The sequence below is a fragment of the Capsicum annuum genome, chromosome 9 (assembly GCF_002878395.1).
Source record: "Capsicum annuum cultivar UCD-10X-F1 chromosome 9, UCD10Xv1.1, whole genome shotgun sequence".
In the NCBI taxonomy this organism is placed as follows: Eukaryota; Viridiplantae; Streptophyta; class Magnoliopsida; order Solanales; family Solanaceae; genus Capsicum; species Capsicum annuum.
This window is the reverse complement of record NC_061119.1, coordinates 164,004,983-164,020,895: the sequence shown is the minus strand read 5'-3', so window position 1 is coordinate 164,020,895 and position 15,913 is coordinate 164,004,983. Positions and strand designations below refer to the sequence as shown.

At 30.2% G+C, this 15,913-nt stretch overlaps 1 pseudogene; it reads right to left on the bottom strand.

The window, feature by feature from the left end:
- LOC107841309 overlaps positions 1-13,855 on the bottom strand; it is a 31,782-nt pseudogene extending 17,927 nt beyond the window's left edge.
- Positions 13,856-15,913: the final 2,058 nt, after the last annotated feature.

Here is a 15,913-nt window from a genome sequence, read left to right as displayed (position 1 = left end):
TGCTTCTTGCCATTTTGGCTAGTCATTTCTTTGTCGACATTCTGTGATAGATCGAGGTTCAAGATCCTCTCTATCTTGCATGATTTTCTTTGCAACATTGTATGCAAAGACATGATCCACTACTATTTCAGATCGATTCAAATTAGTTTCAACATCACTTGAATTTATGGATAGTTCCTCATTTTCTTAAGTCTCAGGCTCATTGATTCCTTCAGGAATATCAACATTGGTCAAATCTTAAGCTTTCATATGAGGATCTTTCGTAGTGTCATCTTAACCATTTGTTTTTCTTTTTCTAGGATTTCGATCCTTAGAACCTAATGGTCTGTCATGCTTCAAGCGTGTTTTAGATTCATTAGCTATGACACTAGTGGATGGTCCTTTAGAGACATCAATTAGAATTGGGACATTCTCTGCAGGAATATGTGATTTGGTGATCCTTTTCAAATCAGTAAATATGTTCGGCATTTGATTTGTAATTTTTTACAGATGAATAATCTTTTGTACTTCTTGCTCACAAATAGAAGCATGTGGATCAAAATGAGATAGTGATGGATTTTTTCATAAAATTTCTATTTTGATGTCACTATCTTCTCCCCCTAATTTTGGAAAAACTATCTCATCAAACCGACAATCTGTAAATCGAGCAGTGAACATATCTCCCATTAATGGTTCAAGATAGCGAATAATGGAGGGTGATTCAAACCCAACATAGATTCCTAATCTTCTTTAGGGCCCATCTTGGTGCGGTTTGGTGGTTCTATAGGCACATATATACCGCATCCAAAAATTCTCAAATGAGATATATTAGGCACTTGACCCAAAACCAATTGCAATGGAGAAAATTTATGATAATTTATCGGTCTAAGAAAAATAAGTGTTGCAGCATACAAAATTGCATGACCCCGAACAGAAGTGAGCAACTTAGTTTTCATAAGCAATGGTCTTGCTATCAACTGCAGACGTTTAATTAATGACTCGACAAGGCCATTTTGAGTGTGAACATGGGGTACAGGATGTTCTACTCTTATCCAAATCGATAAGCATTGGTCATTAAATGTTTGGGATGAAAATTCTGCAGCATTATCAAGGCGAATAGACTTAAATTGATTATCGGGAAATTGTGTCCATAATCGTATTATTTGTGCCAATAATTTGGCAAATGTTAAGTTGCGAGATGACAAAAGGCACACATGAGACCATCTAGATGAAGCATCTATTAGGACCATAAAGTATCTAAATGACCCACTAGGTAGGTGAATGGGTCCACAAATATCCCCATGTATGCGTTCCAAGAACGCAGGGAACTCAATCCCAACTTTTATTGGCGATGGCCTCACAATCAGCTTGCCTTGATAACAAGCATTGCATGAAAATTCACCATTCAAAAGAACCTTCAAGTTCTTTAATAGAGTCCCATTTGAATTTTCTATGATTCGTTTCATCATTATTGATCCTGGATGTCCTAGACGATCATGTCAAAGTATGAAAATATTGGAATCAGTAAACTTTCGGTTTACTATAGAATGTGCCTCAATTGCACAAATCTTTGTCCAATACAGGCCAAAAAATAAAGCAGAGAACTTTTCAATAGCACATGTTTGTCCAGAGACATTCTTGGTGATACCAAGATATTCAAGATTCATCTTATCAATTGTCTTGATATGATAACTATTTTCACGGATATCTTTAAAACTCATCAAGTTTCTTCGAGACTTAGGAGAAAACATGACATTATTTATGATAAGTTTAGTTCCCTTGGGCAAGATTATAATGATTTTTCCGAAGCCTTCAATCAAATTAGCACTACCAGAAATTGTAGTGACATTAATCTTGCCCATGTTTAGATAAGAGAAATATTTCTCGTCTTTGAGTATCGTATGTGTGGTGCTAGAATCAATCAAATATATATCTTCACAATTTGTCAGCTTACTTTGAAAATTATCCATATCTTCAAATAAAATGACATACACCAAATAAAATATATATTAAATTTTTGTACAAACTGAAAGCTTTTACTATAAAAAAATTATTAATCCGACATTACTAAGCAATTAAAAAATATATGTCTAAAAACTATTGAAACAATATAATATTTGATAAGGAATCTAATACGTAATATACTATTTATAATTAATAGTATGGAACAGTATCATTCAATACATACAATAATAATATAATATTATTATATTATATTTTGTCCAGTACATTAATATGCAAATATAATATTATTATATTATATTTTCTGAACACATATGAATAAGTAATGACTATATGTGAGTATTATATTAAAAATATTAACATGCAAAACTAATATTAATATTAACATGCAAAACTAAAAATATTAACATGCAAAATATTAATATGCAATAATGAACACAACAGAAGTTCGTGCAAGTTGCACGTATCGTCGTCGTTTTTTTTCTTTATTTTTTTGATTTAATAATAACGAAATTGAAATTTCATTCACTTCAATAATAAATTACAATAATATAATTGAACTAAGCAATACGAATTAAAAACCAATACTCATGCAAACAACTACTTTTACATGATTTTTATTCTCTAACTCTTATCAATAAGAAAAAAATTAAAAGCATTCATCCTTCCATGTTTATGGAACCATCACCAATCAAGTGATCAATCTTTCCTTCAGGGTGCTCAAAAAAGTCTGTTACATCAAGCATGTGATGTTAACACTATTTTCAGAGAGAAAGTTAGCCTCAGGATTTCTCTCTTTCTTCTTCAGCAATACTTGATAAAGGTCCACTAAGTGCTTGAGAGCACGACAGTCACATAAATAGTGTCTTTTTCTACCACATCGAAAACAAGTAATTGCTTCACGTTTCTCATCTTTTCTCTTTTTGTTTGATGAATAATTAACACCAGGAACGGGGTTTCTTTCTTAGTCATCACGACCACGACCATGTCCACGACCACGACCAGGGCCGCGACCTTTTCCATGCCTAGCATGGTGAGCGTGCACATCATTCACTTCAGGGAATGGTGCAGATCCAGTTGATCGGTTCTCGTAATTTTTTATCAACAAATCATTATTTTGTTCAGCCACGAGAAGATGAGAACTCAGTTCAGTATACTTCTTGAAACTCTTTTCTCGATATTTTTTAATAGCACATTCGAGGCATGAAAAGTGGAGAGCGTCTTTTCCATCATATCGTCATCATTGATCGTCTCTCCACATAGTTTCAATTAAGAAGAAATTCTGAACATGGCAGAATTGTACTCATGAACAAACTTATAGTCTTGAAATCTCAGATGCATCCACTCATATCGTGCTTTCGGGAGGATACCATCTTTAAGTGATTAAACGTTTCGAGTGGATCCTTAGTAGCAAGGTATTCAATTTTTAGTATTTCGTCAAGATGATGACGCAAGAAAATCATAGCTTTAGCATGATTTTGACTAGATGTTGTATTTTCATTCTTTATGGCGTCTCCAAGACCCATAGCATCTAGGTGAATTTTAGCATCCAACACCCATGAAATATAGTTCTTTCCTGAACTTTGAAGGGCAACGAACTCACACTTTGTAAGATTGTTAGTCATATGGAAAAGGGAAGAAAAAAAATACCTTAGGCTTAGCCTTCAAATTTGAGACGGTAGATGAGACGGTAGAGTCTCGTGTTGATAACGTGTGATAAAACAATAAAGAACAAGAAGAAGAGTAGAGAGAATAGAGAGAATGATTGTTATTTCTTCTCTTGAGGGGTGATTTACAAGGAAGCCCTTCTATTTATAGGGGGAATTTGCTCCTAGTTTCATACTAAAAGACAAATACATCAAATCCTGATAGACATCAAATAGATCTTGATAGACATTCACTATAATTGATATATATCATAACAATTTTTATATTTATTTATCGTTTTTAACGTATTAATAAAAAACAATTATTATTTTCATGTTTTACTCTTATCATTTATTGCTTAATCACTAAAAGGGATACTGTTGTAAAATAGTCATGTCAATCATTGTTTTCTTAATGAGCGTGTCAAGTTCAAATATACCAATTAAAGTGAACAAATAGAGTATAAATAAATCAACAAGAGTATTTTTATGGGTTAAAATTATATAAACTATTATTAGTATAATTTAATATGTTATAACGTTTTAGTTATTCTATCTATCAAATTATCATATACCTTTGTTTAAAACAATTAACTACTATATAATTTAATATGATAGAGTAAAAATAAATATATAACGTTAATAGCAAAAATTGAACTCTTTTTAAAGTGGTTGGGTGGACGGTTATTTATGCTGATTTTTTTTTTTTAAAAAAAAAATATTATACTAAGTGTTTCGTCCTGTACAGTGTTTCGAAAACCACCATTATGAAGTCTTGTTCAGTGCATATATAGCATCTAGAAAATGATAAGACAAACTAAAGTACTCGTTTTGGGCTCAATTGTTTCTGTGAATACAGTTCGAGATGAAATTTTTTAAGAAACTTATTTTTTTCCAAGAAATAGATTAAGAATTAAGCTAAGAAATGAAAAATATGAAAATAAGAGCTTTCGTTCATAAAATTTGTGAAAAATGTGGAATCTTTATATATAATCTATAATATATAATCTATAATCTATATCTATAATCTATAATCTATAATCTATAATATATATCTATAATTTATAATCTATATCTATAATATATTAAAAGCGTGAAGGGCTTTAGAAATGTTATTTAAACTTTTTGCCCTTCATTAAAAGTACTTGCTTTAGATAAAATTGTCTTTTCACCATTTTTTCCTAATATTTAAGAGTTCAAAATTAATTAAATATATTATGGTAAAACCTTTCCTTTTTAGTTAGAGTAAAAATAACATAAATCTCAATCTTATTAGAATTATTTACACTAGGGGTGTGCAAAAATCGAACCGACCGATAAAAAAGTTATTGGATTATTGGTATTGGGTTAATGATTTTTTTATTGGTTTTATAAAAAATTTATTGGGTAAACAGTTCGATTTTGGTTTTAGCTTATTGGGTTATCGGTTAAACCGATAACCCAATAAGGATACACTAAGTTATTGTTTTACTCCTATTTGTGTTGTATATATAAATATTTATATTACTAATATATATATATATACACACACTACTTATTCACAATTCAGAGATTCACAAAGTATTAACCTATTCAGTGCAACAAAGGTACAATACAAAGCTCGGGTATTGTCGTATTAGAAAGCTTGAAGCATTTAGTAGCTTCCAGTAATTAGGATTCAGTTTTTTTCCGAACTAGCATTCAGTTCAAGTTTGAAAATTCTTGTAAACTAAAACGCATTGCGTATGATTTTGACAGCAACTAAGATTTTGTTTTCTTATTTTAGTTGTTCTTATTTTTATTTTATGAGTATTTTCTTATTGGTTAAACCGAACCGTTAAGCACCAAAAACTGATAAATCAAAAACTGATAAGAAAATATCTTATTGGTTGGTTATTGGTTTTGCATATTTAAAAAATCAAAAATCGATAAACTGAACCAATAACACATAAAATCAAATCAAACCGATCGATGCACATCCCTAATTTACACTCTCTCCTACTTTCTTAATTACTTTACTCTCTCTCCCGATTTATATACATAACAAGGCCGACATATACATAGAAACTTTTGTATATTGACAAGGACAACATATACATAATAAGTCCGATTCATATACATAATAAGTATGACAAGACTGACATATGCATAACAAGGCTGACATATACATAGCAAAGTCGATTCATATACATTATAGGGCCGGCATATACATAGAAAGCTATGTATATGTATTTTTTTTAGAGAAAATGAGATTTTTGTAATATGTTTGGGGAAATGGTATTTTTTGTAATAAGTGAAACTTAAGTTGTGGGTTTGTGTAATTTTTAGTTAGAAGTTATCAAAATTAGTGATTCTTCCTAATATTTAAGTGTTAAAAATTAATTAAATATATTTATGGTAAAATCATTCCTTATTAGAAGTCATCAGAATTAATGACAACTAATACTTTTTTCATTAATTTAAAAATTCTAAATCAAGTTAAATTTGATTTTAAAAAGATTTAAAAAATCTTGAAATAAATATAAAAGCATTAGAATAAGAAAAAAATTAAGAAGTAACAAATTTTAAAAGTTTTAAGTACGTAATAAGAATGTAATCAATGATTTTATAAAAATTGACTTTAAAAATAAGGAAAGATGTTTAATATAGCAACAAAAGTAATAATCGTACCATAAATAAGTTCAAATTGGTGTATCTCTCTTAATCTCTGACAGCAAGGGAAAAAGGTACTACATAGCAAACGCAAAAGTGATGATCGATCAACCACTTGAAACTTCTAGTGGTAAAATATATATGTGCTTAAACTAAAATATATGTTCATGTTTACATCATTATATTTAAATGTGAAGGATCATTGAAAAGTGAGTTAAACTTTTACATTTCACTTAAAATCTCCATAATAAATAAAATTATTTAATTTTAAATAATTAAACATTATACGTGCGAGTCACGTACGATTAAACTAATTTAGCAAAATGCAGTTTTTAGAAGTTTGAACAAAATGATTTGAGTGGATACCAACAAGATTTTGAAATTTATAGTTTTAAACTAAAAATCTGCACAATGTTACAAAATATCTTTTAAATTTTATTTCTCCAATAATCACTGTAATGAATCTAGTACTACTTAATAGTACAATCCTTGATACACTTTTCACATTTATTGAATGCTTTATACAGTTGGAATACTAGATTTTCCATGTATGGATTCTTTCCAAACTACTACGTTATTATTATCATTAATTAACTTTAATTTGTGCAACATGAATAAATGATAGTATAGTAAATATGGTGTTAATAATAATTAAGTAGATATATATATACGAAGAATGTCCATAAAAGAGACAATTTAATAGTCAATATATAACAATTTAATGACAAATGCAGTTGAGCTTTTTCTATTTTCGGTTAATTATGTGAAAATAAAAATTTAATGCATACAAGAGAATAAAAAGTTCGTGTTAATGGCCATTACTTCCTGATAAAATTTCACATATAGTCTCATTAGAGTATCTATAACTAACTTCCTAGTCTAAATTTTATATTTACAATTCATAAACAAAATAAATGACAGTTTTATGTATATATATACAAAAAAAGAAGGATAATTCCATAACAACAAAAAAGATGAAAAAGAAAATTTTAATGTAATAAATGTCCTTAATCTTCTCCAACTTTTCATTTATTTCTCTGATATAACAGATCAATAAATATGAATTTATGAGTTAATTACTCCATCAAAAATTGATAATTTTTTTTTTTAAAAAAAAATTGTGATCTACAGGAGAAAGTTGGTAATTCGTGCATACAAAATTCTGGTATATACGATTTACACAAATTATTTTTTTACTTGAATTTATTTACTGAAATCCTTTTTTAAATCTAATATGCAATAAAAATTGATTTAGTTTCAACATAATGAAAATCGATTTTATTATTGGTTTGAATTAGATTTTCGAAATTGAATGCACAATATAAACTTCAAACACTTTCAAATTGTCAATTTTGTAATTACTATTATTTTTGTATACACTAACTTCAATTGTAATTTTGTGTTTCAATTTTCGTATTCAATTTTTATTTTCGAAATTTTGAAAAAAAAAAATCACAAAAGTTGTTAGTTTTTTTTTCTTTTCTAAATCCTATTTGTAATTGTAATTTGTGTGATATATTCATTCATTACTCTACTGTATATTTCATAATATACATATTGACAGTCTTTTAATATTTTTTTTTATTTGTATCTATTAATAGTATATTCGAATTTCTGTATAACTGTCAACATAAGTGTATAATTGTATTTGTATATCTATTTTAAAGGTTACAAATATTGTTTTTATTATTTGTATATCTATTGTTTGTATATCTCTATATTAGTTTACATAAATTTGATATTAGTATATCTATGTATACATATATGCAAATGAAGTATACATATATTCAAATCAAAACTATTGTTTATTATTTGTATATATGTTGTTTGTATATCTTTATATACAAATTTGAATGGTGTTTGTAAATAATATTGAAATATACATATATTCAAATCAAAATTGTTGTTTATTATTTATATATCTATTGTTTGTATATCTGTATATACAAATTTGACTATTGTTTGTAAACGAAATATACATATTTGTATATCTATTGTTTGTATATTTGTATATACATAAATGCAAACGAAATAAACATATACATATATCTTTATTATTTGTATATCTGCTGCTTGTATATCTGTATATACAAATTTGAATGTTTTACATAATAACAAATTTGAATGTATATACATATATGCACTCCAAAACTGTATATATCTGCATATGCATTATTCTTTAAAATGTATATGTGAAAGTTAACTGTATATACATATATGTAAATTGTATATACATCTATCAAAAATACAAACTGTATATACATACATACACTCTAACTCTGTATATATATATATGCATGTATTATTCTACAAAAAAAATATACGTATCTACATATATTGAAACAAAAATGTATATTGACCAAAATTCTGTTTCATGAGAATATATACAAAAAAACTCGTAATCATTGTCAACTTCATTGCTCCCCTTTTAGATTTAGATACCTTAAAATATCTTTTTCTTTCCGCCTTGCTAGAAGATGCAAAATTCTTTCCTTTTTTTGATAAATCATCCATAAAAAAAATGGGGGAGTGACTTACATAATATATAAAAATTTATATTATAAAATAAAAATCCGCAAAACAAAAAAATTATAAAAATGGGGGAGTGCTCCCCTTTTCTATTTTTTTTTTGTAAAATATATGAACAATGAAGAAATTTAACGACAAACTGACATAATATATAAAAAATTTTAAAAAATTAAATCTAATGTCAATAAATATCCTAAACTGATTTTCTGTGGTGAAAAATCCGCAAAAATGATTTATCACAGAAAAATCAAGGATTAAATTTTGTGATATTAGGGTGACTTTGAGAGAAAAATAAGGAGAAAAAAGTTGAAGAAGATCTCTTGAATAATCATGTATTATAATGTTGTCAATGTTGTCGTTTCTTTAATTTAATATCAAGGATATTAGAGTGATTTTGAGAAAAAATTAAGGAAAAAATAGTTGAAGAAGATATCATCAGAAATCTTGTGTTTTGATATTCCATTATTGCCTTTTTTTGAGTCAATAGGATAGAGAGAAAATAGAAAAAAAATGCCAAAAATAAATATATGAGAGAGAAAATTGATATATACAAATCTTAATATATTTGTATATAGGCCCCACAAAAAAAACTCACTTTCAACTACCAAATGACTATGAATTGTAATTTTTTAAAACATTAACCATATCATGTAATTAATATAGTATTTTGTCTATAATATGTAATTTTTCCTAAAAAAAAAAAAAAATCAAAAGTCAAAAATTGGTTTCTACTTATTTTTGCCTTTTAGCTTTTCGCTTATAAGTCACTTAAAAAAAATCTAACCCAAACACCCCTATATATACAAATTTGAGAACGATTGGAGGTGATTTGAGTTGGTATGAAATCAAAATTCAGAGCTAAACTCGACCTACATTATATGCATAACAGATATATCACTCTAATACACTTGTTATGCATTTGATACATAGATGATATACAAAACAACGCTTCAACTAATTTTTTAAGGGCAAAATTCAGAAATAACATATTTATCCCCTTAATTATGAGTTTCATAACAACAGTTTCATAATTACATAATATAGCAAGTTGTATTTTGTATTTTTGCAAACTGTTGCTACAAAAATACAAATACATATGATTTTTACTGCCGTTATAATCAATATGTATTTTGTATTTTTGTAAATTGTTGCTACAAAAATACAAATACATACAAATACATATGCTACAAAATGTAATTTGATAAAAGTGTTGTTAGTTTTTGTAATTTAATACTTAAGTATGCTACTTTATGTATTTTTTCCATTTAATGCATCAACTCTTCATATCAAATCCCGGATGGGCTCAAATTTTGGTATAAGCTCCACTCCAGTGGTAATAACAAGATTTATTAATACCCACTTCAAATTATAACATTTTTTACATTTTGATTTTTAAATTAGAAACATTCAAGCTGAACAATAACGTATATTTCAAGGTTTTCTTCCAAATCCAGTGAGTTCAATGGGTTTTCAATGGTGTTTCGGTGATTGAAAGTGATAGTGCTAATGTTGGTGCTACTACAAGGTGGAGACATGGTGAAGAAGTATGTCATAAAAAAAGGAATTTAGATAAATTGGGTAAATAATTGATAGCTAGACCAAAATTGATAATAACTCTGTTTGATTGACACATAATGTAATTTTTCCATATAAGAAAAAAAACAAAAAGAAATTGTGTCATCAAGATCTTTATTGTGATATACCATTGGATTTTGGCTTTCAAAAAGGCCCGCCATAGCCTCAACAAACTATCTGCGAGTAAAAGGAAACAAAACAAAAATGTGTCTGGAAGAGGGGCCATGATAGGCAGCAAGCCACATTCAATGGACCCCCCTAACAGATACACCATCTCATCTGTTTAGGTATTCATGGTGTCAAGATTTTGTTAGATATGCAAGATATACAATATATTGCATCTATTCACAAGATTCTCTTTATTACCTACACAATATTCTCTTACTTATGTCCTTATTCTACTTTTTAAAACCCAATTATTGAGACTATATAATATCTAGGAGTTATGACATTTCAAACTTCGGTATGATAATTTTGATATTTGATTTTTAAAAATATTATATCATTATCATATCAAATTAATTTGATATGGTTTGATTTTTTTAAGTTCGATGTCGATATTCTGTATTATAACTTTGACTTTTTTTTAAAAAAAAGTTTCAAGTGTAGTACACTAACACGTACATGTAAAAACATATATTCAAAAGAAAGAACAAATAATTTCTTTGGATAATCAATTCAATAAAAACGACATTTCAATCAAATAAAGCAATCAAAGATCCAATGCCTAAAAGAGCATCAATCAGGAGACTCATAACCAATATTAGCAAACTTCTCCTCTTCATCATTGCTAATGTTTAAACTATTTTCCAGTAAAGTTTCTTTTTTATTTTTACAAAAAAGAAAAAAAAATACATAAAAGAATTTAGAAGAGCTCATAGAAGATGGCCGAGAAACAATTAGAAACTTGAAGTATGAGGAAGGTGTGCTACAATTACCATAACAGCAACTATAAAATGTTAAAACATTAGAAACTAGCTAGGGTGATGAGACTAGATCTAAGGGATCATTTCCCGAAGTGAAATATACGACAATAAAACAGTAACACACAGAGAACGCAATAAATAAATCAACACAATGATTTTACGTGGAAACCTCCTTGCTCAAGGGAAGAAAACCACGGTCTGTACTCACAGGCTCTCAAACTCCACTATAATCCGAATAAATCATGATTACAAACTCTGTAAGAAATTAACTCTATGTTCCACTAAATTGCAATAACTCTATTACAATCTCCTCTTGACAGTTATGTCAAAATCACTCTCAACACTGGCTAACTCTTACCAGCACAACCTCCGATAACTCTACCTAATAAGCTCGAAAGCAAAACAAAAACTCTATGCTCAACCTTCAGAGTAAATCAGTTACAGGACTAGACTCAAGAACAACACTAAAAGCAATATGAATATTAGAACTTAAGCTTATAAAGATTTTTGCCGCCACACTAGAATCCTTGAATTGCAAAAACTATTCAGGCCACAATCATTTCTTTGTATTTATAGGCATGTATGACCTTATGCTGAAATTTGATTGGACCAGGTGTCCATTTTGGTACACTGTGCACCTGCATAGTTGCTGCGATACAAGACAAAACTGTTCAGAGTGCGATAGTTGTACATTGACAAGGCAGGCAACAGACTTAGTCTTAAGTATCATGTAGTTATCATCAAAACACGGAACAAAAAATTCTCCCTTTTTGATGATGACAAACCATGTTAATAGTGTAGAATTCTCAATCTTAATGGAGAGAATCAAAGTATTTTATTGATGATCAAGAAGTGGAGCACATGCTCCTTATAGGAGTTGGATACAGTGTAGTTAAAGAGTCTTAGACTAGTTACACAAGTCTTAACTATTAAGTTGCCTTTACAAGTAGATGTCTACTGCTACTACAATACTAACATAGATTAACTACAACAATCTTACACTCCCAACACACTCTATCTCTGAATGTTGATCACTTTTGTGATCATGATCCTATTGATCATTATCTTCAACACTCCCCCTCATGCTAGTGAGTGGTGGTTCACTCACTCCTAGCTTGCTTCTGAAGCCTGCAAACACCTGTTTTGACAGGTCCTTGGTATGAATGTCAGCTAGCTAGTCTTGTGGCTTGAAAAACTAAGTGAGCAACTGTCCTTTGGCTACCTTTTCTCTAACAAAGTGATAATCCATTTTCATGTATTTTGTTCTGGCATGCATAACTGGATTTATTGTCATGTATAGAGCACTCAAATTATCACAATACAATATAGAAAATGTCTTTAAGATATACTCTAATATCACGAAACAAAAAATCCATATCATCTCAGCTGTAGTAGAAGCTAAAGCTCTATATTCCGCTTCAACACTAGATCTTGTCACCGCTGTCTGCTTCTTAGAGGACCAAGAAATACAATTTGATCCTAAGTAGATGTTGTAGTCTGTGGTTGATCTTCTAGTGGTAGTACAACCTCTCCAGTCAGCATCTGAATAACTATACAACCTCAGGGTGGGTGTGATATAATTCTGAGTCCGTGATGTAGTATACCTTTGATGTACGTGAGTATCTTCTTAACTTCTTGAAGATGTTCAGTGTTTGGACTTTGTATAAAATGACTGGCTAGATTTACAGCATGAGTGATGTCAGGTCTAGTGAGTGTCAAATACTGAAGACTTTCCACAATCCTCCTATATATGGATGCATCAACAAGACCATCAGTAGCCTCGTGTAAACCATGTTTCTATGCAAGTGGTGTATGTATTTCCTTCGCTTGTGTCATCTTGGTTTTCTCAAGCAACTCAACAACATACTTACCTTGATTCAAGCGAAGGGCACCTGGGAAATACTTGACCTCAATCCCAAGAAAGAAATGTAGAGGACCAAGATTTTTCATTGAAAATTCATTTACAAGTATAGAAACCACCAATGAGATATGTTTTTTATCACTTCTTGTGACAATTATATCTATATATAACAATAGTAAGATAGTACCCCTGTGATTATGTAACGTAAACAAGTAGGGGTCTGCCTTACTATAAATAAATACAAGATGAAGTAAATACATACTAAATCTGTCGAACCAGGCTCTAGGTGCCTGTTTAAAACCATACAATGCCTTCTTTAACATATAAACATGATTTGGATACCTAGAGTCAATTTATCCTGGAGGTTGACACATGTAGACTTCTTTGCAGGTTACTAGGTAAAAATGCATCTTTGACATCAGGTTGTCTAATTTTCCAGTTAAGAGAAAACATCTACCGATATCACCACCCTAACCTTAACTACATGGTTGAATGTTTCTTCAAAATCTATCCCCTCAAACTAAAGAGAAACCCCTTGCAACCAGCCTTGCTTTATACCTGCCAATTGCTCCATTTGCCTGCAATTTAGTCTTAAATACCCATTTTGAGTCAACAAGGTTCATACCTGTATGTTTTGGTACTAATATATAGGTCTTGTTGCTGTGTAAAGCATTTATCTCATCCTGCATAGCTGCAAACCAATGAGGTGATTTAAGTGCCGCATTTATTGACTTTGGTTCCCTCATGGTCTCTTCTTTTCTTGCAACAAGAGACAGATGAGGTAAAGCAACTGATTTAGCCTTATTTCTAGTGATCATGTGATGCCTTTGTACTTTGGTGGTGTCTGAACTTTACCATTTGGTAAAGATGTTACAACTATTTTTGAAGTATCTACTGCAGGTGTTACAACTACATTAATAGGTTGGTTCTTTGCATTGAGCCATTTTGAGAGATCAACAGGTAGTTGTAACCCTTGTGAATTAGTCACTGAAATTGATGCATGGTTTGTTGACTCAGAAATAGCTTCTGTTCGCTTAATATTTAAGATGTCTTCAGTGGAGTCATTTGCAGACATGGAACTAGGATCACTCTCATTATCTACCAGAAGAGTGGCTAAGGCAGGCTCATCTTGCAGCACATGCTCTATCAGTGTTGTTGAATCAAATGCCTGAGTAGTTTGTCCCTCAACAGTTGGCAAAACATCCCCTGGAGTGATTTTATCAGAATTCTGTGCCAGCAAGTCAGTAAAAAACTCAACAAAGGTAGTTAAGTGCGATGAGACACCAAATTTAGCTTGAGACTGCACTGCTTAGACATAAGGTAGTGTATACTCATAAAAAAATGACATGCCTTTACACATACACTCTCCATGTAGGAGGATGATAACATCTATATCCTTTATGTAGACTGCTATATCCTATAAACACATATAGATAAGTCTTTGGATTGAACTTAGTGTCACCTTTATATATGGAAAATATATACAACCAAATACCTTTAAACTATTATAGTCAAGTTGTGCACCAAACAGCTTGAATAAAAGAGTTACCATCTTCAGTACTGAGGAGGGAAGCCTATCTATAAGAAATACAATAGTAAAAAAAGTTCTACCCACAGAAACAGTGGTAGATTAGCATGCAGTAACATAGTAAGTCTAGTCTCAACTATATACTTGTGTTTTCTCTCAGCAATTCCATTCCGTTCAGGTGTATTAGGAAAAGAAAGATGTCTGATAATACCAAATTTATCTAGATGCTCAAGAAATCCAACTTTGATGAACTCACCACCACCACCATCACATTGAAAAATCTTAATGACTTTAGAAAACAGTCTTTCCATCATTTTTTGAAACTTGACATATTCATCAACTTTCATGTTTCTTACCCTCACACTTTGCAATTGTTGTTTTAAGTTGGAATTTTTCTTGTCCTTTGTTGCTTGAAGATAGGCTTCTTAAAAGCATTCCCACACCCACATCTTTCTGGCAGTAGAGCAGCCTACTATGAGGTACATGACTTCTTCTGTCAGTATTCCTAAAATCCAACTCTTCAACAATACATCTTTCTCTTCCCAATCTGCAGTGTTGCTACTGTCTGCAACATCTTTCTTAGCACCTACATCCACCTCCTTTCCAGTAGTTTTTTCAGGTTGTTTCTCAAAAAATATTGGTTCTGGATTAACCTCCTTAATGAGATAGGTTAGTCTCATCAGCTATATTAGTTGCATCAACTATGCTCTCCAAATTAAGTAATCTGTAGGCTTAAGCTTAATAGAACATAAAACAATTAGGTGATAAAGTGATAAAGTTGAAAAAGTATTGGACGAGGATGTTGAGAAGGCCATTAGTTAAGTTTTTGAGAATGAAAGGAAGGGAATTCAGTATTTAAGTAGCCTGAAAAGTTCAAATCTCTGATACGATGTGGAATTCTCAAGCTTAATGGAGAGAATCAAAGTATTTTATTGATGATCAAGAAGTGGAGTACATGATCCTTCTTATAGGAGTTGGATCCAGTGTAGTTTAAGAGTCCTAGACTAGTTACAAGAGAATTAACTATAAGTTACCTTTACAAGTAGATGTCTACTGCCACTACAATACTAACATAGACTAACTACAACAATCTTACACTCTTAACATTCTCCATCTCTAAATGTCGATCACTTTTGTGATCATGATCCTATTGATCATTATCCTTAGTTTTATGATTATCTTCAGCAAATAGGACACTCAATTTTCAATCAGTTAGGTGCATCTGCTTAAGAATTTTCCTTATCAATCAGCAGCACCTCCTTATTTACATAAAGTT